This window comes from Armigeres subalbatus, unplaced genomic scaffold (genome assembly GCF_024139115.2).
Source record: "Armigeres subalbatus isolate Guangzhou_Male unplaced genomic scaffold, GZ_Asu_2 Contig857, whole genome shotgun sequence".
Lineage (NCBI taxonomy): Eukaryota > Metazoa > Arthropoda > Insecta > Diptera > Culicidae > Armigeres > Armigeres subalbatus.
This window is the reverse complement of record NW_026943653.1, coordinates 1,310,707-1,333,496: the sequence shown is the minus strand read 5'-3', so window position 1 is coordinate 1,333,496 and position 22,790 is coordinate 1,310,707. Positions and strand designations below refer to the sequence as shown.

Genomic DNA, 22,790 nt, shown 5'->3' with positions numbered 1-22,790 from the left:
GAATATAACACTGACTCGTGTGAAGCTTGGCGACTGGATAATGTAGGACTATTTGAATCACAGGAACTTTGACAACGCGGTGTCTTCCTACCAAAGCTGCTGAAGCATTAGCAGCTCTGGTGGAGGCAGAGTTCTGGTTATTGTGGGGCATCAGCAATTTCAGCGTTTTCGACTGATAATCTGGCATCTATCTCGAACTAGGGGTTATTTTAATTGTATTTTCTCGTCTTGAAATTGTTTAATTATTTTTTGGGAAGGTTTCTACATACAAGCAACAATTCCTTGAGTTCCGTCGAAATTTATTTCAGGAGATCCATTGAGAATTCCTCCAAACATTTCTTGGAATATTCATTCCGTCTTATCATAGCTTCACGGTGGGGCTGCCTTTTTTTCGATCCTTTTTTTCCGCTCTTGTATACAAGTTCGATAAACTTGTTTTCATGTACCATATTCTGAAAAGTGAGATGTGAATACGTACATTATGTAGAAGATATTGATTTGAAAATTGTAAGTATTGGAGGTAACCACTTTCCTTCGATGGGACTCGAACCCACGACCCTCAGTACGCTAGTTAAACGAAAGTTAAAAGTACCAGTCTAGCGTACAAGGGGTCGTGGGTTCGAGTCCCCTCCAATACATTTTTCAAATCAAAATCTTCCACATAATCTACATATTCACATCTGAGTTTTGAGAACATTGTAATTTAATGTCTATGTCGGTTAGTCTCATACCCGAAAAATAGGCAATTAATTTTGAATTGTTTGCATGACTTGCTATGATTTGAAGAGGGGTTTGTCTCCCTTTTACCGATGTTAGTTATCTATTGAGTGCGATTTCTGCCCTGTCCCTGTCCCCATGAGTTCCCTCGTCAATTCTCCAGAATTTCCTTCGGAAAATCCCATGGATTCTTTCCTTCAGTAATTCCTTCGAAAATGGAATATTCCTAAAGATTTCTTTTAAAACTTCCTCCAGGAAAAACTTTAGAAAAGACCTCACAGATTCCGAATATTCCACCAGGTATTCCTTTAGAGATTACTTTAGAGATTACTCTTGTAGGAATCTCTTCTGAAATGCTTTTAGAAGTTTTTTTTGTAAATTCCTTCAACAATTACTACTAAAATTCCTTTAGCCCTCTCGGGACGAAAGGGTCATATGTGCCCAGTGTTTTTCATTGGCAGTGTACAATCGCTAGAAAAGAGCTGGGTCCCAACTATCTTAAACAAAATACTTCATCAGGATTTTGGGTTTACATGAAAAATATCGAAGGTGAAGTTCAACTTTACCTTGATGATGATGATGATAAAGACGGTCTCGCCACATACTCCTACAAGGGTTATCTGTAAGATAATTAATTGATATACATTTAATAGAATTTCCAATAAGAAAAACGATCCGATTTCTTATAACAGATATAAAATTAAATATTTTTCATCACTATACAGCAAAACATATAAATTTAAAAAGCCATCAGTAGTGATTCATAAAGATCTATGAAAATGCAAAACTTGTGATACCTCTCGCACAGATTTCAAAAGTTTCACCAGGAATCGCGTTTCAAGTCCCAGATATCCGAAACCTTGGTTTGATTTTGCTCCTGAAAGTATGCAAATGACACATAATGAATTCTATTCCACATTGTTTGATAAATCTGAACACTCAATCAAACTTCACCTTGAACGTTAAGTCAGTGATCAATTTACAGGAATACAAGATGTTTAAGATTCTTCAAAACGTTTCGAGTTCAGCCCAAGATATCCACAAGATAAATCAAAACTTTTGTAATGTCCTCAGCATCGGCATACACCCAATCTGGTTCAATAAGTATATTCGCATCATGTGAACGTTGAATGCGAGATGTTCAAAGGACTCCAAAGCGTTCTCAAGTTTAACCCAAAAAATCTTCAAGAATAATCTGGACTATTGAAATGTTTATGCGCATCATGTCAAACAAATTTTCTTGAATGCGAGATGATCAAGGCTCTTTAAAACGTTCTCGAGTTCTACCGGAGTCACCAAGGCTCAAGGCTCTGCAAAACATTTTCAAGTCCAGCCCAAGATATCAACCAGATCAACGATGACTTCTACAATGTCGTTATCATGGTTTACACCCAAACCGGTACAATGAGCACATGGTGCTAATTTCCATAAACATGAGATGTCCAAGGTCCTCCAAAAAGAACTTGGGTAAAGGTGTTTTTTGTTAAGGCGACGGACAACTGCGTTCACCGACTTGGATGATTGGGTAGCTCAAATATTACGAATTTCAGACCGTTTTGGAGAACAACAGAGGTCTGTAGTAGCTGGTGCAAGTAATCAGTGAAATCCTCGTTGCTCGAAGAACCGTCTGTGATATTATGCGATCCACGGATACATCTTTCAGGGCTTGGTTGATCCGGGTAGAATATATGTTCTGAATTCCGGAAAGTTCTCGATTCTGTTTTTAGCTTCGAAAAGTAATGAATGAAATCGTATCGGTTCGATGGAGCTGGACTTGCTGGGATGTTTAGCGAAGCATCTTTCAAGACTTGATTGATCTGGTAGATCGTATGTTCTTCCATGTTCCATGACGTTTTGGAGAACCGAAAAGGTCTGTAATAGCTTGAAAAGGTAATAAGTGAAATCCTATCAACTCGATGGATCTGCTTCTGGGATGCTTAGTGATGCACAGATATCTCATTCAGGACTTGTTTGATCGGGTAGATCGTATGTTCTAAACTCCTTGACGCATTGGAGAAACAAAATGTTCTGTATAGCTAGTGAAAATAATGAGCAAAGTCCTATGTTCTGAACTCTAGGACGTTTTGGAGAATTAAAAGTAATGAATGAAATCTTATCAACTCGATAGACCAGCTGGGATGTGTACCCGGGCAGAAGCAATGAAACAGAAAGCAGAATAACAAAACATGATGTGGACTTGATGGATATAAAAGATAAAACAACAGGCAACAATATCAAAAATTTACACCCAAATATCTTTTAAATATCAAGATAAGCTATAGATAGGAACAAAGATATTGATCACTTTAGTGTAATATATTGATATCGTCGTCTGATCTTTTATCGCCTAATATCAAACATATTCATATCTCATTCTGCTATCTTATCAACATTTGATATTATTGATCTATTTTCGTCTACTCGGATAGCGATGCACAGATATGTCATTAGAACTTGGTTGATTGGTTGATCAGATCGTATGTTCTGAAGTCCTGGACGTTTGGAGATCCTGAAATAGTTTACATTGATTCAAAACAAGATAGTTCTATGGCTTAAGATCACATAGATATTTTTGGAGAAATATCTCGGCTTAGGACATTTTGTTTCTAAACGTATGTAGTTTTTTTATACATTCGACGATATATAATCCAGAAGAGTTTGGACAGCCTATCACATCTGATAAAAAACTCAACACCTTTTTAATTCTTTCTATACTAGTTTTGGCAAAATTCTGAGAAAAAACCCAGATCAATCCACCTAGCGTTGGTGGTGCCTTTCTCGCGCATTAAAATAATAAGAAAAACACATAAGAGAGGTTGAAATAGCACTTTAGGGGGATAGATTTTACTTTTTCTTTCAATTTATATGTATTTGCGGTCATTTGAATGTATTGCTGCAAACTTTAAAAAAAAATTTTTTTTTTCGTTTTTGAAATTTTTTTCCAACCCTTGGCAGAAAAACAATGTTTTTTCAATAACTTTGGAACGCAATGACCGATCAGGCCGATCAGGCCGAGCAAATTGAATAATGCTAAGTACCAAAAAGTGTGTCTCACATTTTTGTACACACACACACACACACACACACACACATACATACACACATACAGACATCACCTCAATTCGTCGAACTGAGTCGATTGGTATATAACACTATGGGTCTCCGAGCCTTCTATCAAAAGTTCGGTTTTGGAGTGATCCTATAGCCTTTACGTATACTTTGTATACGAGAAAGGCAAAAACCCGAATCTGTACGTTAAATCTACGTAAAAAAGTTGTCTTGAAAGGATTAGAGGATGCTTCGAATTTTTTTTAGAAACTTCTTCGAAAAGGCCTTCGAAAATGTCAATACAAGAGATGAGCCAACCTCGTCTTCAGAAATTTCTTTAAAATTTCTTTTAAAAAACTTCGTCAATTCCATTAGTAATTTCTTCATAACATTATTTAAGAATACCGTCGGATTTTTTTTTCAAGAATTCTTATGGATTTTTTAAAGAAAATTTCAAAGATAATTTCATACAAATTTCACTAATTTGCAATTGTGTGCTCCGCTACAGATTTTATTCAGATTACACTCAACAACACTTAGACAATGTTTCGAAACTCGCAAATAGCCACCAACCTCCCATCGTTACCCGAGTGACCCAAATGCTCGATCACTTAAGATCGCCGCGACCTCCCGAGGTTTAAATAATAATTCAAATCGCTCCCATCATTAGCATTAACGCACTTCGCATTCATCCGCCATCCGCCCTAATTGCCGTATTTGTAAACATCCCAAATCGGCGCACAATTGAGCCCGATTTGAATTGCGTTCGCGTCAACCCTATTTCACGCTCGACTGGCCATGCACGTCACGTTGTTGTGGTACCAACTCCGTCTTATTGGCGTCGTCCCACAGAACACAAAGAACACCGCCGCCGTCAAACACCACTCCCTAAACTCTCCCGACGAGATTGTTGCCATTGTGTGAGCTGCCTACTGGTGCGGTGGTAGCACTGTCTGCCTACCGAGAAGGGAACATCACATCGTTCGGTCAAGGTCATCACGAAGCTACAGGAAATGAGCAGCAAATCCAATTACCAGCTCAATAGTAATCTCTCTGACGCTTCTGTCACCTCCACATAGGCGTACGATCGCACCTGAAGTTCAAATAAACATCAATCAAATGGTCGTCGCGATCGAGTGGCTACCTACCGTTTGGATACGAATTTTGATCAAACCAATATGGGTTCTTGGGGTAATTTTCATCTTGAGGTTCGTATTAAAGTATTATAAGCACCTAGCACGAAACAAATTGTTTTAAAATCACAGTCCATGAGTGTTCAAATTCGGGGTTCGATGACCCAGAACGGCTAGTCAAGACGTAAATAATGATGTTTGCGAAAAAAGGAAGTTCTTTCCAGGATGTTTGACGGTGAGAATCTTTTGGACCTTTGTTGAAATTTCGAAATGAGTGGAACGGGAAGCAAAAACTTTCGGAAAAGGGCAAGACTACCACGCATTACCCATTTACCACGCACCATTCGCGATCATCTTCGAACTGGCTGGGGGAACCAAGAGGCGTGGATCACTCAGGCGATCAACTAAATACGGCTTCAAGCTCAAACGCACAGGTGCTTCGTTTGATAGGCACGTCATTCGCTTCCGTTCTAGCTGTATAGCGTTTGGTGGTGAATAATGGCATGATCGTTAGAATCACCGAGACTGTTTTTATCGTTCATTGGAATTTATGACGTACCTACGCGCTGATTTAGTCATTTTATGTAGCAACTAATTGGTAACCAGCAATTGAAATTTTAAAAAAACTTGGTGCTGGTAATGTGTCTATAAGAATTTAAATTAAATTAGAAAATAAATAAGAAATTGAAACATTTTTTCTCAGAACCTAGTACCTATGTGATTCAAAATAAGACTTTTCCGCTCTCATATGTTTAAAAAAATACATTTGCTATTTTAATAAATATTTTTAATTTTAGACTAATTTGATTATAATTTGACTGAGCACAAGCTGTTTGGATAATATTTTGGTTTGACATGAGGCAAACCTGCTTAAGTCGAATCGATCCAAACCGAAGAGCAATTCTACCCCCAGCATGATCAGGCAAAAGTGAAAACAATTTCGTTCAAGGTGAACGTCCTTTGCGCAGACTCTAGAGCAAGGGACCTGCCGGCACCTCCTGGTCGCCGCATATTCTACCAGCATCCATGCATCGCAACCTTTAGAGAACCTAAAGCATGGCACTTTCCACAAAAGGGAATCCACATCTCGTCGGGTAGGTTCAGTCCGCGCGAGCGCATTGCATAATCGCCCGGTTCAAGTTGATCTACCATTGAGGCCACCGCTCGACCGCCGGCCGCGACCAAACTGGGAGGGGGTGATGTACCCGTAAAAGGAAAGAAGGTGCAAGAAATGCGACTGATGGTGTCGGCTACCATCGCAGACTACGGCTCAACGAGAGAGCTCGTAAATCTTGTGTGAGAACCTTGCTCGAGGGGTCCCAAATGATTGTTTTGTCAAGCCACCATTCATAATTGTTTGCGATCCGCGCCAGGGATTAAATGCTTGCGGCCGGCCGAACAAAGACCTGAAGGCGCAACCGTCAACTGTGGCGCACTGTCTCGGACGGAGGATTCTTCGATATTCTGTGAGCTGATCGAAATTTAGGTTGATGGTAATTGGCCCGGTGCCATATTAGTCCAGAGCAAGTTTACGCAAAAGTCGAGGGCAGGTTCTTTCGCGACGATCGGGCAGTCTGTCGTGGCGAGATTATGGTGATTAATTGTGGGGTGCCGAGTTAAATTGGATCACTTTTGCTGAAGGGTCGATAGTCGCCATTTTTGCATCAATTCGAACGAGCTGGGTTGATTGGCGCAAATACGTGCGACCGATTCTGCCTTTGACGGAAAATTAATTTATTAAATAAATCAGCACCCCGTAGGGGGGTGATTTCACTATGGCCCGGCCAAGGTCCAACCAGTCATGGCTCGCTCGGTTGTCGGTGGGAAATTGGAGCTTTCGATTTTACGATGCTAAATAACACAAACCAGCGAGCTATTGTTGAACTTCTTCGCCAGTTCTAGTCTCCTATTGAAGCGAAACACGCCCACGATTTCCTTTGCGTGGTTTAGAACCAAAAGCGTGCTGGAGGCGCTACTTAATTACAAACCCTTAAAGCATTGTTAATAGTATTATTTATTAGATTCTAACTCGGAGACAATAAAACTTGCCGGGCTGTTCGCGTGCCGATCGTTTACTACGGTTCTAATGGTTTTATCCGATAACTTATTGAGAATGTCGTGCACTTCTATTTAGAATCGATTCACAATAGGGGAGCCAGATGATTTTTTTCCCCAATTTTAATAATAAATAAGCAAAAAAAAAAAAAGTTTTTGTCAAATGGACAAACTATGAAAAGGAATGACATGCATTTCTGGTAGCAATCAAACATCTGACTTCACAGACCATAGATAATTTTTAAAATGTATTTTCAGTGGCTTCAAAATAAAATGCATTTGGTGTTCCTTCTTTTCGTACCAAAACAAATCTGTCTGGCAATCAGCGTTCAAAATCGTGAAATTTGAACTGAATCTGAATTGCCGCTCGTTTGTATCGACAAATCAATTACACGCTCATCAAGTCAGCCAGCAGTCGTGGCGAGATTCGATCGGCAGACTTTTTACATAATATTAACAACAGAAACATGCCGCCTTCCCCGTAGCGTCTTCTCTCGTTTGGAGAATGCTATATTAGCATAAATACATTTAGTGGTACGGCAGCAACTCATTGACAGAAATTATGTCACTTTATAAGCGATTTTCCCCGGTTTATGCTCACCTCGAACGGCACACAGTCATCATTGCGCGCCGAGCCGATCCCATCTTTCCTCATCATGCTCAAAATCCTCACTGTGTAACATTACCCGTTCGCTAACGCAATGCATGATGGCAAGAAGCGCAGCAAATGTCCATAAAATATGCAAGGTTTTTTATTTTCTTGGGGACCAAGGAGCAAGGCTTTGCGCATGGTTTTGCAATAACTCAATGCCCCCCCGGAGGGTGATTTCGGGTTTGTTCTTTCGCATACGTAGTGATCATGCTTCGTGCACTCGACACACAGGCTGCTACTTGCGGTAATGAATATGATTATGAGTGACAAGTGAGCCGGCCGACGATCAAAGATTAAGTTGAGTTGCATCGACGAGTTGATATCGTGAAACATTCTAATTATCGAAAGGACGATTAAATTGGGCTGCGATGTTGATTAGATATACATATGTTTGCATGTAGTTGTCCACCATACCGGCTGGAGTCTTGCTTTGCATACGGTTTCTCCTAACAGTACAGTCGAATTTAATTACCATTCTGCTTTCAGTGCACTGCTGTATGAAGGGCCGAAAAAGGTGGTGGTGGACCCGTAAGCAAAACACTTACGTGAGATTACAATGAAGTAATGTTATGAATTAGTAATGAATTCGACATATTTGGAGCTGGAAATTGAAGATTCCCCTTGCGTGTATCGACATTCCTGTGGCGTTAATTAAATTGGTTTTAATCGTTTTGAACGTGACTTTCTTTATTTTTTGTTTTTATATGTTGCGAATGACAAATAATTCTTGTTTTGCAAGTTCGTTACAATTTTGTTATCTGGAATTAATGCATTGAATAACATCTAACGTTTTAATCGAATGTGTACTGTAGTTATAACATTCCGAAAAGATAGGATGAACAGATTTTATGCGTATGAAATTAATAAAACATTTTTCCCAAAATATATAGATTTATAAGAATTCCATCGATTTGATTTTCCTTCTTTCTATATTTACAGGTTTCGCCTAGATACATTCAGAAACCAGATCTTGGATTTAAAAGGTAGGGTTTTAAAAAAGTTTTATAATGTTGGTCAAATATATTGAGCATTCGACTGTTTTATTCATTCAGTTTAAGAAACATCGAGATTCGTCAAAACTTCCTAAGAAGAAAGCATTCTTTATTTTACTCTTGATGAAGGTAATAACATGATGAAGGTAATGAATATCAAACGATCTTTTTAAAACCTCTAGGCTGCATAGCCATCGAAACAATTCAAAAATCCTCCTTCTTGCGAAATATAATTGACTTTCGGCGTGCGCGCTCAAAATGGTAGGGGAAAGTGAGCAGACTTGATCCTTGATTACTGAGAACCAAAGTAGTTTTGTTCTAGCGTATTTTTTGGTATAGATCCCCTCAGTGGCGTAGCCAGAAAATTGGTCTGGGGGGGTTTTCTGAACATTTTTTTTTCGAAAAAAAACTTCTAAAAATTTTGTCTCTGGGGGGGGGGTGTTTATGTCCAAAACCACCCCCGTGGCCTACGTCACTGGATCCCCTAGTCAAAGAATAATTATTTAGGGGAACTCTTCCGTTTCCCATCTCACTGAACATATATTCATCTCATGCTCATCGTAAAACAAAGAAATACAGCACTTATCTCGTCGCTTCTGTTTGCTAACACGCGTGCTCACTGGTGAAAAAAATCACAAATATAAGAAACCAACAAAATTCATTTTCTTTCTTGCTCCTACTTTGTGTTTGATGGGATGGAAATAGGAGCTATGGGATGAAGTGCCGAACCGTTCCCTTAGAGACTTATTTTGGGTGCTTTTCATGCTTGCTATTTGTAATTTTTTGAAAAAATGGTTTAAAAACTGGGTTTGTTTGTTAACATACAACAACTGTAACTGCTATTTCAAAATAATAATATAGTAAATAGCAGTTACAGTTGTTGTATGTTAACAAACAAACCCAGTTTTTAAACCATTTTTTCAAAAATTTACAAATAGCAAGCATGAAAAGCACCCAATCTACCACTGATCGAACGTGGTTTACAATAATTTACGATAGACGATAGACTATACGACCCTTGAAAAAGGCCACAACCCATCGGCCGAAACGTCGGGCAAGTAACTAAACCATCGTTTTTATACTTCAGACTGAGAAAGCCATCCTCCGAACAGTACATCCCATCCAGTCGAAAAACACCCTTTCAGTATTTTTTAAATAGAAATTAATCTTCAGTAGAAAAAATAATATGTTTGTCTAATATTTGGCCTAACCATAACTGTCCGGTCCGGTGGAGGAGAAGGACGCAGCGCGGGCGGTCGCGCTGCAGCAAGGTACCCGGCAGAACGTGGAACGTTATAGACGGAAGCGGAGACAGAAGACCCGCCTTTTTCAGGAGAAGAAACGCCGCTTGGAAGAAGCGGAGTGCGAGGAGATGGAACAGCTGTGCCGTTCTCAAGAAACACGCAAGTTCTATTAGAAGCTCAACGCATCCCGCAAAGGCTTCGTGTCGCGAGCCGAAATGTGCCGGGGTAAGGATGGGAGCATCTTGACGGACGAACGTGTGGTGATCGAAAGGTGGAAGCAGCACTACGAGGAACATCTGAATGGCTCTGAGAGTACAGGCACTGAAAGTCAAGGCAGCGGAGGAGATGACTACGTCAGTTCAGCGGACGATGGAAGCCAACCAGCCCCCACCTTGAGGGAAGTTAAAGATGCCATTCAACAGCTAAAGACCAATAAAGCAGCTGGTAAGGATGGAGCTGAGCTCATCAAGATGGGCCCGGAAAAGCTAGCCACTTGCCTGCACAAATTGATAGTCAGAATCTGGGAAAATGAACAGCTACCGGAGGAGTGGAAGGAAGGGGTTATATGCCCCATCTACAAGAAAGGCAACAAACTGGAGTGTGAGAACTTTCGAGCGATCACCATCCTTAATGCCGCCTACAAAGTGATATCCCAGATCATCTTCCATCGTCTGTCACCATTAGTGAATGAGTTCGTGGGAAGTTATCAAGCCGGCTTCGTTGACGGCCGCTCGACAACGGACCAGATCTTTACTGTACGGCAAATCCTTCAAAAATGCCGCGAATACCAGGTCCCAACGCATCATCTTTTCGTTGATTTCAAGGCGGCATACGACAGTATAGACCGCGTAGAGCTATGGAAAATTATGGACGAGAACTGTGTGAAGATTTCGGGCGAACACTCCTGTTCGTTCGAATCACGTTGGGGACTAAGACAAGGTGATGGACTTTCGTGCTTGTTGTTCAACATTGCGCTAGAAGGTGTCATGCGGAGAGCCGGGTTTAACAGCCGGGGTACGATTTTCAACAGATCCAGTCAATTTATTTGTTTCGCGGATGACATGGACATTGTCGGCCGAACATTTACAAAGGTGGCTGAACTGTACACCCGCCTGAAACGTGAAGCAACAAAAGTTGGACTGGTGGTGAATGCGTCAAAGACAAAGTACATGCTTGTGGGCGGAACCGAGCGCGACAGGGCCCGCCTGGGAAGCAGTGTTACGATACACGGGGATACCTTCGAGGTGGTCGAGGAATTCGTCTACCTCGGATCCTTGCTAACAGCTGATAACAATGTTAGTCGTGAAATACGAAGGCGCATCATCTGTGGAAGTCGGGCCTACTACGGGCTCCAGAAGAAACTGCGGTCAAAAAAGATTCGCCACCGCACCAAATGAACCGTTTATTTGAGAAACTGCATATGTAACATTTTTGGCCAGAATGAAATTTTTATATATTCTGAATCCTCTTTCAAAAACACGTATTCTGGCAAAAAATACGAAAAAAACATTTTTGTTCAGGAGTGTATGAAATTTTTGACGTAAACTACGTCTAAGGGGAAGACTCAGATACAGGGTGTAAAACCGAAATTTCCAAATTCGAGACCGTCACGAAATTAGGATAGATTTCAAACGCTAATAGCGTCTTTATCTTTCGATGGATTTTTGACATTTGCTTATCAATCGATTCAGAAGCTCTCCAGCAATTTGCCAATTATATTGACACTATTGATTATCAACGTTAAACTATTGAAAATGTTGTTTCTTTCCAAACCGGGTGAAAAATTCAATTCCGTTCATAATTCCCCAACACGGACATCAGATTGCAGTAAGGTACGGGCCTTTTGATCCACTGCTTCGTTCTCCCTGTGTATAAAAAGCCCCGTGTTTCGCGTGCGCGCGTCATTTTCATTCTGGATGTCACGGCGAGCGGACCAGGGGTCCAGAAGCGGTCCCAGTGACAACGGCTGTCTCAGCGGTGGTGATGCGGATGAATTTTTCTCGGTCGGTGGTGGTGGCGGTCGTGGAAGCAGCAGCACATCATTTTCATCCGTGTCCCATCTTCGGCGGATCTGGCAATCGACGGCGTTCGTTGAGCCGAATCATCGCATGGCGGTTGCGCAGCCCTGTGGCTGCTGTCAATAAGGCACATAAGTGGCAATTAATCGGTTCTTTTCAGGACCATCATTATATTTAAGAGGAAGGTTAAGTTGAAATAATTTTCCTAAAGTGCAACCGTTAGGAACTGGAAAATTCTTCGGTGAAATTTTCTAGCGTAATTCGGAGTTATATGATTTTAGTGATTGAGAATGTTGATATTGGACGAACTTTCTTCAAAGAACAAAGCATAATTGTTTGGCATTGGTAGCGGAATCATAGCATTAGTGCCGGTCCGAGCATAGGCTGTCATCGGAAGATTGCTACAGCAATTTATTCACTGATGTGGCATTTGCAACGATTTGGATGTTGTCGACACAACATGAAATTTTCCCGCGATACTCTATTTTTTTATTTTCCTGTTGATGATTGAAAAAGAAATCGATTCCGAGATGAACTTTATTCAAAGCGCAACGCTAACGTCGGTAGTTGAATTCCAAGTAAGTATCGAAAGGAGACCATGCAAACAATTGATTTGCATTATGATTGAAGAAAATTGTATGGCGTCAGTATTGATGTTTGCTACAGATTTTTTGACGTAAACTTCGTCTAAGGGGAAGACTCAGATACAGGGTTTAAAACGGAAATTTCCAAATTCGAGACTGTCACAAAAATTAGGATAGATTTCAAACGCTAATGGCGTCTTTATCTTTCGATGGATTTTCGACATTTGCTTATCAATCGATTCAGAAATCATTCAGCAATTTGCCAATTCTATTGATACTATTGATTATCATTAATGCTTAATTTTTTTTCTACAACAAATATGATTTTGAAAAAGTATCACCGGCGCGTGCTTACTCGCAATCTACATGCTGATACATTTACAGTTACATCAAACAACTGAAAACCGAAATACGTCACTCCAAAATTACGAGGTGACAATGTTAGAAAGAGATAAAAGATAGGAAAAATAACACGGTGTGTAGTGCCTCCCCAAGTCACATTAAGGGAAGATCCGTTAATTACGTAACGCAAAATTGGGCATTTTCAACCCCTCCTCCCCCCTATGTCACACTTTTTGTATGAATCATTTAAAAATTATGTATGGGTCGTCACACTTCGCCCGACCCCCCTTGCCCCTCCAAGCGTTACGTAATTTGTGGACGCTCCCAAGAGCCACTTTCATTGATGGTAGCCGATCGTTAGTACTTCAGACAAGGACATTTAATTTGAGTGCTGATGTTGATGATGACGACCGCACGACCCACACCATCGGTGAGAATAAGATTTCCGGTAGGAGCTCCGCCGATGCCGATGGTGGGACCTCAATCTGCTTTTCGCGACATTTCGAACGAAATGGCTCGCGCGCGCGGAAGAGCTGCTTTCTTGTAATCAATCAAGTTAAACATGTAGCCACGCCTTTGGCGAGCGTTACGGTTACACAATATTTGCACTCATACCGAACAACAAAAAAGCGGGACTAATGGGCCATCTTTATTGATTATAAGAAAACTGCTTTCCCCCGCGCGCGAGGGAAATGTGTCGGAGAGCAATCCCGGCAGAGTTGCTGAGCTAATTGTATTCCAGCCCGTGGTGTGAATCGTTGCATCATTTGAAATTTATCGGTTCTTTTCAGGGCTACCATTTTGTACAAAGGAAGAAGCGAGGCGAAAATTATTCAAAGATCAAATTTGGCGACGCCATAATGTTGCCGTCCGTAGCAGAATCACGAGTGCGCCCCGGGGGGAGATGCTAGAAATATGAATTTGTATTATTAACAATCAATCCAAAGATTAGAATTTTGTAGAAACGAAGGTTAAGCCGAGACGAATTTTTTCTAAAATGCAAATTATAATCGCTTGGCGACAGCAGAATGTTGCCATCGGTAGTAGAATCACGAGCACGCGAGCTGCAAAAATGTATTCGCATGGATGACTATCTACTAAAATTATAAGTCATCCTCTGAATCGTGCTTTCGTGATTCTACTACCGACGGAAAACAATCTGCCATCACCAAGCAATTAAGTTTTACTTTGATTAAAATTTATCTCGCCTCAAGTTGTGACATAAGAGCTATTTCATTGATGGTAGCCAATCGTTAGTAGGGGAAATTGCGGCTTTGGCAAGTTTTGTTCTACTATTGTCCGGGGGTTTTCTGTAACTAATTATGCTCATATTTGGCCTAAACATTCTTCGCATATCAAAGAATATTGTGGCCAAATTTCATCAAATTTGGTCAACAAACCCCCTCTCCCCGACAATAATAGAACAAAACCTGCCAAAGCCGTCATTCCCCCTACTTCATACAAGAAAATTTAAACTGAGCGCTAATTTTAATGACGACGACCGCGCGACCCACACCATCGCCGGGAATAAAATTTCCGGTAGGAGCTCCGCCGATGCCGAAGGTGGTACCACGGTTTGCTCTCCGCGACATCTCGAACGAAATGGCTTTCGCGCGGAAAAGCTGCTTTCTCGTAATCAATAAAGTTAATCCTGTAGCCACGCCCTTTTGGTGAGTGTTACAGTTACATAATATTTGCACTCATTCCGATCAACAAAGAGGCGGGACTAATGATCTATCTTTATCGCTTATAAGAAAACTGGTCTCCCGCGCGCGTGGCATTTCAGTACCTTAAAACTCATGAATGAGTTGAATCATCGTATGTTTTCTGTATGTATGTAGAATCACGAGCGCGCGTCAAACGGAGAAGCTGCAAAAAGGTATTCACATGGATGACTATCTACTAAAATTATAAGTCTTTCAATCTGCCATGACCAAGCAATTAAGTTTTACTTTGATCAAAACTCATCTCGCCTCAAGTTGTGACTTAAAAGCTACTTTCATTGATGGTAGCCAATCGTTAGTAGGGGAAATTACGGCTTTGGCAGGTTTGTTCTATTATTGTCAGGGGGTTTTTCTGTAACTCATTATGCTCAAATTTGGCCTAAACATTCTTTGCATATCAAAGAATCTTGTGGTCAAATTTCATGAATTTTGGTCAACAAAACCCCCCTGACAATAATAGCACAAAACCTGCCAAAGCCGTCATTTCCCCTACTTCATACAAGAAAATTTAAACTGAGCGCTGCTAATGTTAATGACGACGACCGCGCGACCCACACCATCGCCGGGAATAAAATTTCCGGTAGGAGCTCCGCCGATGCCGAAGGTGGTACCACGGTCTGCTCTCCGCGACATCTCGAACGAAATGGCTCGCTGCTCTCTTGTAATCAATAAAGTTGAATCTGTAGCCACGCCCCTTTGGTGAGTGTATGACGTTTACACAATATTTCCAGCCATACCGGACAACAAAGAGGCGGGACTAATGAGCCATCTTTATTGATTATAAGAAAACTGCTCTCCCGCGCGCGCGAGGCATTTCATTAGAATTGTCGCGGAGAGCGGTCCCAGCATCGGGGGAGTTGCTGAATGATTCAATCGGTTCTTCTCAGGGCCACCATCCTATACAAAGGAAGAGGTGAGGCGAATATTATTCAAAGAGCAAATTAACCACTCGGCGACGTAATAATGTTGCCGTCCGTAGCAGAATGTGCGCCCTGGGAGGAGATGCTACAAATATGAATTCGTATGGATGGCATCAGTGGCAGCCAGGTGAAATTTTCTCAAGATCTTATTTGGTTTTGTTGCAGCTTGTGATTGGGAAGGCGGATTATTAACAATCAATCGAAAGATTACAATTTTGTGGAAGCGAAGGTTAAGCCGAGACGAATTTTTTGACGTAAACTACGTCTAAAAGAAAGACTCAGATACAGGGTGTAAAACGGAAATTTCCAAATTCGAGACCGTCACGAAATTAGGATAGATTTCAAACGCTAATAGCGTCTTTATCTTTCGATGGATTTTTAATCACTAACTCTGCAGAAGTCAAATGATGGATTGAATCTAATGAATTTTTGCGTTACTGCTGCCGATTTAACGGAACAATGTCATGAATTTACTCTCCGACAAACCAAACTTCTCCAATGAAAAATTTAATGCCCTGAAAAGGACAGATTTCAGATCATGCGGATTCCTAAACACCAGCACAACAGCAACCATTCGTTAGTCAGAATATCACAAGAGTATTTCACTTAAGTGCATATGCTGGCTCTATGATTTTACCGCTAAACTGCAACATATTGCCATCGTTGGATTTTATGTTTTGAATATTGCTCGAAACCAGTGTTGTCTCAAAAGTAATCAAAAGAATAATTTTGTAATATTCATGAATGATGAGACTTGCTAGGTTCTTCATTTCACCAAACGGTTTTACGTAGTTTACGTCGGGCGGTCGTGTCTTGTACACAACCCTTATGATTTTTTCGTTTGTTTGAGAAACTACATATGTCCACGCACTTTGAAGAGCAATTATGGAGTACTGCTTACAGTTTTTGCACCGGAAGTGCCCCAGGGTGCTTAGTTTTGCCAAAAACTATTGATCTGTATCGAAGAAATCGAAAGGTTCGGTGCCAATTTGTTCAAAAACAGTTTTTTGTTGTTTTCTCGAAATAGTGCTAAATGGACTAACGCAGTTTCTCAAACAAATGATTCAAATGTGTTATGTACAAGACGTTAATAAGACCGGTTGTCCTCAATGGACATGAAACATGGACAATGCTCGAGGAGGACTTGCAAGAACTCGGAGTATTCGAGAGATGGGTGCTTAGGATCATCTTTGGCGGTGTGCAAGAAGACGGTGTGTGGCGGCGAAGGATGAATTACGAGCTCGCCCAGCTCTATGGCAAACCCAGCATCCAGAAGGTAGCTAAAGCTGGAAGAGTACGATGGGCGGGGCATGTTGCAAAAATGCTGGACAGCAACCCTGCAAAGATGGTGTTTGCTTCCGATCCGGCAGGTATGAGACGACGTGGAGCGCAGCGAGCGAGATGGGCAGACCAGGTGCAAAACGACTTGGCGAGCGTGGGGCGTATTCGAGGATGGAGAGATGCGGCCTCGAACCGTGTATTGTGGCGTCAAATTGTTGATTCAGTGTTATCTGTTTAGATGTTGACTAAATAAATGAAATGAAATGAATGAATGAATGAATGGATGTGAGAAGTAAGACGTCTAACTTCTCACTTCTCATTTCTCGCAAATAATGTCTCACTTCTTACTTCTCACTGTGAAAAGTGAGAAGTGCGAAGTGAGTAGTGAGACGTCGTACTTCTCACTTCGCACTACTCATGTTTCACAGTGAGAAGTGAAAAGTGAGAAATGAGAAGTGAGATGTCCCATTACTTACTTCTGACTAGTCATTTCTCACTTCTCACAAAATGATAGGTCTCACCTTTTACAGTGAGAAGTGGGAAATTATTAAAAGGATGTAAGAAAAGAGACTTCTCAACTACGTGGTACGTAGTAGTAGGTCTAACTTGGACGTCTTACTTCTGTGAGGGAAGTGAGGAGTGAGACGTATCTTTTCTAATTTTCCACTTCTAACTATGAAAAGTGAGTAGTGGGAATTGAGAAGTGAAACGTCTTTTCACTTAGTTAGAAGTAAGAAATGATTAGTGTGAAAGTGAAACGTCTCACTTCTAACTATTAATTTCTCACTGTGAAAAGAGGGAAAATCGAAGTAAGACGTGAGCCGCCTCTCTTGTCACTCATTATTTTTCTTTTTTGCAGTGAGAAGTGAGCAATGATGATTGAGTAGTAGGAAGTGAGACGTCAAATTACGTATGTGGCCAAATAACATATTCGGCAGAATGACTTGTTCGGCTAAATGACCTATTCGGCCAAATGACTTGCGACCAGATGGGGTTCGGCCTAATGGTTTGTTCGGCCTAGTGACATTCAGCCTGATGGGATTCAGCCAAACGACCCTTCCCCAAGTACATAGGGGTTTGTGGGAAAACCTCGTTAGGCATAAGCACGTTGGGCATAATGTACAATATGCATAATGGACGTTAGGCATAAAATGTTTCAAAAATAGCCTATGACATAAAGAAGGCAGAATTATGCCAAACGTCCATTATTTATTTATTTATTTATTTATTTCGTCAACCGACGTAGAATAGTACATATACAATATACATGTTTTTCTTTATTTTCTTAATGCTATAAATACGGTATTATAGTGTATAAAAAAAAAGTTTGGTTAAATTTTGCGATTTAATGTAAATTTAGATGTGTAGGTTTCGAATTGTGACAAAATATTTTTTTAGGTTCTGCCGAGACATTGTAAAGTCAATAGTTTCGCAGTGTTGATTATAGATGGCCATCATCTGATTGAGAGGTCCGAATTTTGCATAATTGATTAATTTAAAAATGTATGTCGATGACGCAGTTGTCGAGATGGTATGTAGAAATTTAATTTCGATCAAATGTTTGTTGAATCAATACGCTGCGAAGCTATATCGTTAATAAAGGAAACCATTGCAGTTTCACGACGCTCTTTCAAAGATTGAATGTTTATAAGCTTGCAGCGTGCCTCATATGATGGAAGTGGGAATGTTGTCCAACCTAATTTACGAAGAGCAAATAATAGGAATTGTTTTTGTACTGATTCTAATCTTTCTTCGTTCGTTATTGAAAATGGAGACCTGCAATATTTCAGTGTCGACCTTACATAAACAATATATAATGTTTTAATTGTGTAATGGATCATGAAAGTTATAGCAGAAACGTTTTATAAAACCCATCATATTATTTTCTTTATGAATAATTGTGTTGTAGTGGTCGATGAACGTTAGTTTGGAGTCTAAGATAATTCCTAAATCCCTAACTCTATCGCATTTTTCTAATATCCTTTCCAGCTATGGTTTTGATGGATGCGGTTTTCTCCGATTATCAAAATTTCCTTCTTCTTCTTCTTTTTAGCATTATATCCCCCCACAATAGAATCACAATAAATTCAATTGTAATGGCAAAAATTTGTTCGAGAAAAAATCATTTTTTTATTGTAAAGATACATAACAACCCATATTTTCTATTGTAAAACTGCCATTTACAATAACCGTTATTGTGGAAAACAATATTCTTCAATGTTATTCTATTGTGAGCCACAATAGAGTTTACCGTAAATAATATTAGTTTCAGTGTACTGTTACAACAATTTCTATTGTATTTTTTTTTGGGATTCTTTATTAGGGAAGTTACGATTTTTGCATTCGTATATCAGCTAGCACGATGATACTTTTATGCCTTTCCAATCCGAAAATTGCCTAGACCGGCACCGGGAATCGACCCCAGCCACCCTCAGCATGGTCTTGCTTTGTAGCCGCGCGTCTTACCGCACGGTTAAGGAGGGCTTATGATTATGACGCATTTTTTTTTATTTGTAATTTGATATTTCCATTCGAAGAAGACCAATGTGCTTGGATACCTTGGGTGCGACTAGCATACGTATGTAAATATAAAAGGAAATCCAAGGAACGTTGCTAGTATTTACCAGAAAATCTTACAAATTCCAAAGCGCAAAGCAACTACAACTTCACTCCAAGCTAAGCGACAACATCTCATAAAATTGACATTAACACGCTTTCAAGGCATCATGCATGAGCAACAGTCACATTTTTATGAGCAGTGTAGTACTCATTATGGCACGGTTTGGTTTTTATTTATTTATGCGGACCAAACAAACAATATTCAGTTCGGTGCCGATAGACTTGACGCGGCCGCACAGTCAAACGATTTTAGTGGATTTTCTTCCTTGACTTTATTTTTTCAATGCAGTCATTTTTTCGTTTTTATTATTCGTGCTTACCATCGTAGGTGTGACACATGCTCGGGTTGGAATCAATCAAGACTCACAGTCGTTCGGTTTCGGATGCTTAAAACTCCTCCGACGCTGGCGTTAATCTTTACGCAAATAAAGTTGTAGCTATTTTGTTTAATTTATCTCGGACGTCATAAAAGGTACAAGGTTTGTGTCAATAAGCAATCAATAAGTATAATGGCGCAAACCGAGCAAAAGTGATTCAAGTTTGCAATTGTTAGCTGTCTTTCTTTTGTAGACGTGGATTGACATCATCGGCTTGGGAAAAACTTGCTTCCGATCAGACATATTTAGCTAAAAATATTTAGAACACAGCGACCGATCATGGAAAGATTAATAGGACTAATCTGATGCTCTGAATTGTGTGTTGGATTGCATAAACAACTCAGCATTTACATCAGTTTCACATTATGATAAACCCTAAAGATTGATATTGAATAAATATCACATTTTCAATAATAACTTTATAATATTTCAAATTTATGAGAAAACGTCCTGACGGAACCAACTTGCATAATTGAAATCATTTTAGTGGAAGACCTTGAAACCGAAACCTGAAACGCGCATTTTAGAGCAAATTCTTTTGATCAGTGCCGCTTTTTAGCGACTTCAAAATCTACGGCTCTGAAAACAAGTGAATAAAATCCAACATTGAACACGAGAATTGGTACGATTCCGTATACAGTCATTTTCCGTTTTTGGATTACACATTGCCTAGTAACACTTTGGTTTTATATATTGGTTTTATAACATTCTTGTAGAGTAAATTATGGTCTTGAAGAGCGTTATAAGACTTCAAATGTAAGTTGGATTTGGCTCAATTTTTTGTAAATTTTTCATTTAGCTATTTAGATTTGAATGATTGAATTTTGTTGCCAAAAATGGGTGAGCAATGTGGTACGAGCTGAAAGTTTCTTTACGACGATAATTAACCGTATGTTCGCAACAAGTGCCTATTCGTGAGAGTGATTCACTTACTCCAATGAGTCGTTAATCGGTTCACTTTTATTGGGCTGCATGCATCGAGCTCGGTCTGTTGATTTGGGTGACAGAATTAAAAACGTATAAGCTAAATGGCAATTGGCAGTAAAAGGTGGTTAATTAACATATTTCTGCTACTTCAGCGAGGACAATCGTTGTCGATTTGTGGGACTGTTACACTCGAGCGACAGACAGACGACAGACTCGTGACGGACGGTGGGCACCCGAGAATCACGGGGATCGATCGGCTAACAATTTATATTTATGCGAATTAATGACGCGCAGGGAAATAAACAGGCATTTGTTCGACGACCGAATATAGCTATAAATTTTAATCCGAGCTGAGTGGAATAGTAATGGGAGCATTTTCTCCGAACTGGGTTGGTCTGATGGGAATCAAAATCAAATGGATATGAGCAATAAACTATTTGAGTGTTGGATATGTGCTGACAGAACTCTGAATTCATATGGATCCGAACCACAGAAAAATATTCTGTAGAATCGGTAAACTATCGAACCTATGGGACTACAGAATCTAAAATGTTATTCTGTAGAATATAGAATCTCAATGTGACATTGCATAAGCAAAAAAAGAGATCCAGTGGGATGATCTGGAATTCCAAGCACGTCCTCAATACAACATGTTGTCTGTACTCATTTCGAGGTAAACACAAGGAAATCCTCACCAACTCGTCTGCATGAGCAGATTTCAACACGAGAGATGTAAATTAGCTCGATCCAGAGTACCAAAACAAAAAAATCATAGCCGCGGACATCATCTCATACCAAAAAGAGTAATGCCCACTTACCGACCATCATCCCACTAAACAAGGAAACGTGCAATCGAGACGTCGGTCGTCATCATCGTCTCCGCGAGTAACCTACCTCCAGATTGATTGACATTGACTCGGGTTGCGTCATTTTGCTTCTGAATAGATGGTCCCAATCGCTAGACCGAATCGAAGTAGCTGGTGCTACTGCTACGGCGGAGAACCACGCGCGTCCAAAATCAATGGGAATCGGTACGGTTCGATTACAATTCCTCGCGGGTTGCAATCGGCTAGAATCGGTCGTGACGACCGACTAAATGGACACGTAAATAACCGTGATCGGCCGTTTGCCGTCCGTCGTCGTCGTCGCCAATCTAAGCTGGTCATCTTCATTCTGAGCAGGACCACGGTGATGAATGAATAGGTTTAAGAATAGGTTGAAAGAGATGCTACCGGAATGCCAACTGGAAATCGATTAGCGCCACCGTAATTTTCGTCGTTGGGGCTTGTAGAATAATCGTGATTTATTTTCCTAATGCCTGGGAGTACTTTTGTATTGCATTGAAGTTGTATGAAAAAATATTAATCTGAGTATAAACAAGAACATTCATTTGCTATTGTAAGAAGTTATTAGTTAGTTGTATAAATAGCGTTTCAAGCATTATTGCGAACGTTTCGAAACAAGTTCTGCAAAATGATTTTCTTCCTTTGTTAGGAAGCCAACCAATAAAATTTTCCCGGTTCTTAAGCAACCATTTTTAGTTTTGTAGTAGTCTAGGTTCTCAACCTTTTTCTTGAGTGACCCCCTTCAGACCTTGATGGCACAGCTTGAAGTACTCCCTAGTTTTTTTTTATTTAACGTTGAGCTCAAATGTGAAAGTGGGTAATCGATTTTTACTTGGCTTTTATCAAACCTCAAAGCTTTTATCAAATGGTTTGGCCATTTAATTTGATTTAATTGAAAAAAGAGATTATGTACATCGACTAATTAATTTTTAACCTTGCTATCAATCATAATTATTAGAATGAGTGAACTTCAACTTGTTTCGATTTAATTATAACACGGATGCGCTACGAAAACAAAGTAAAAAATAAAAATGTTGGGTGTTTTCGAAAAATAAAATAGTTCCTGAACTTTTAGTCTTCTGATACAAGACCAAGAAGAAGGATAATAACAAAACTCCGAATCACGCAGTTAATAATATAATGTTAGGAAAAAATTGATAGAATTTTAAAAACGAGGATTTTAAACTTTTTACTAGTTTAAGAAAAAATCTTTAAAATATGGAAGCCTGAGTGAAATTTGAAAATTGAATTCTTATCAAAATTCTAGAAATAAAAAATCTACTGCGTAGAAAGAAAACGAAATTAAACAAAA

General features: G+C 40.0%; 1 protein-coding gene across 2 annotated transcripts in view; it reads left to right on the top strand.

The window, feature by feature from the left end:
• LOC134204744 (uncharacterized) overlaps nt 1–22,790 on the top strand; it is a 140,305-nt gene that overhangs the window by 45,538 nt on the left and 71,977 nt on the right. For both annotated transcript variants that reach the window (XM_062679562.1, XM_062679561.1), the window contains exon 2: nt 8,545–8,588. The gene's annotated coding sequence lies outside the window, so the exon portion shown is untranslated. The remainder of the gene's footprint in view (nt 1–8,544; nt 8,589–22,790) is intronic.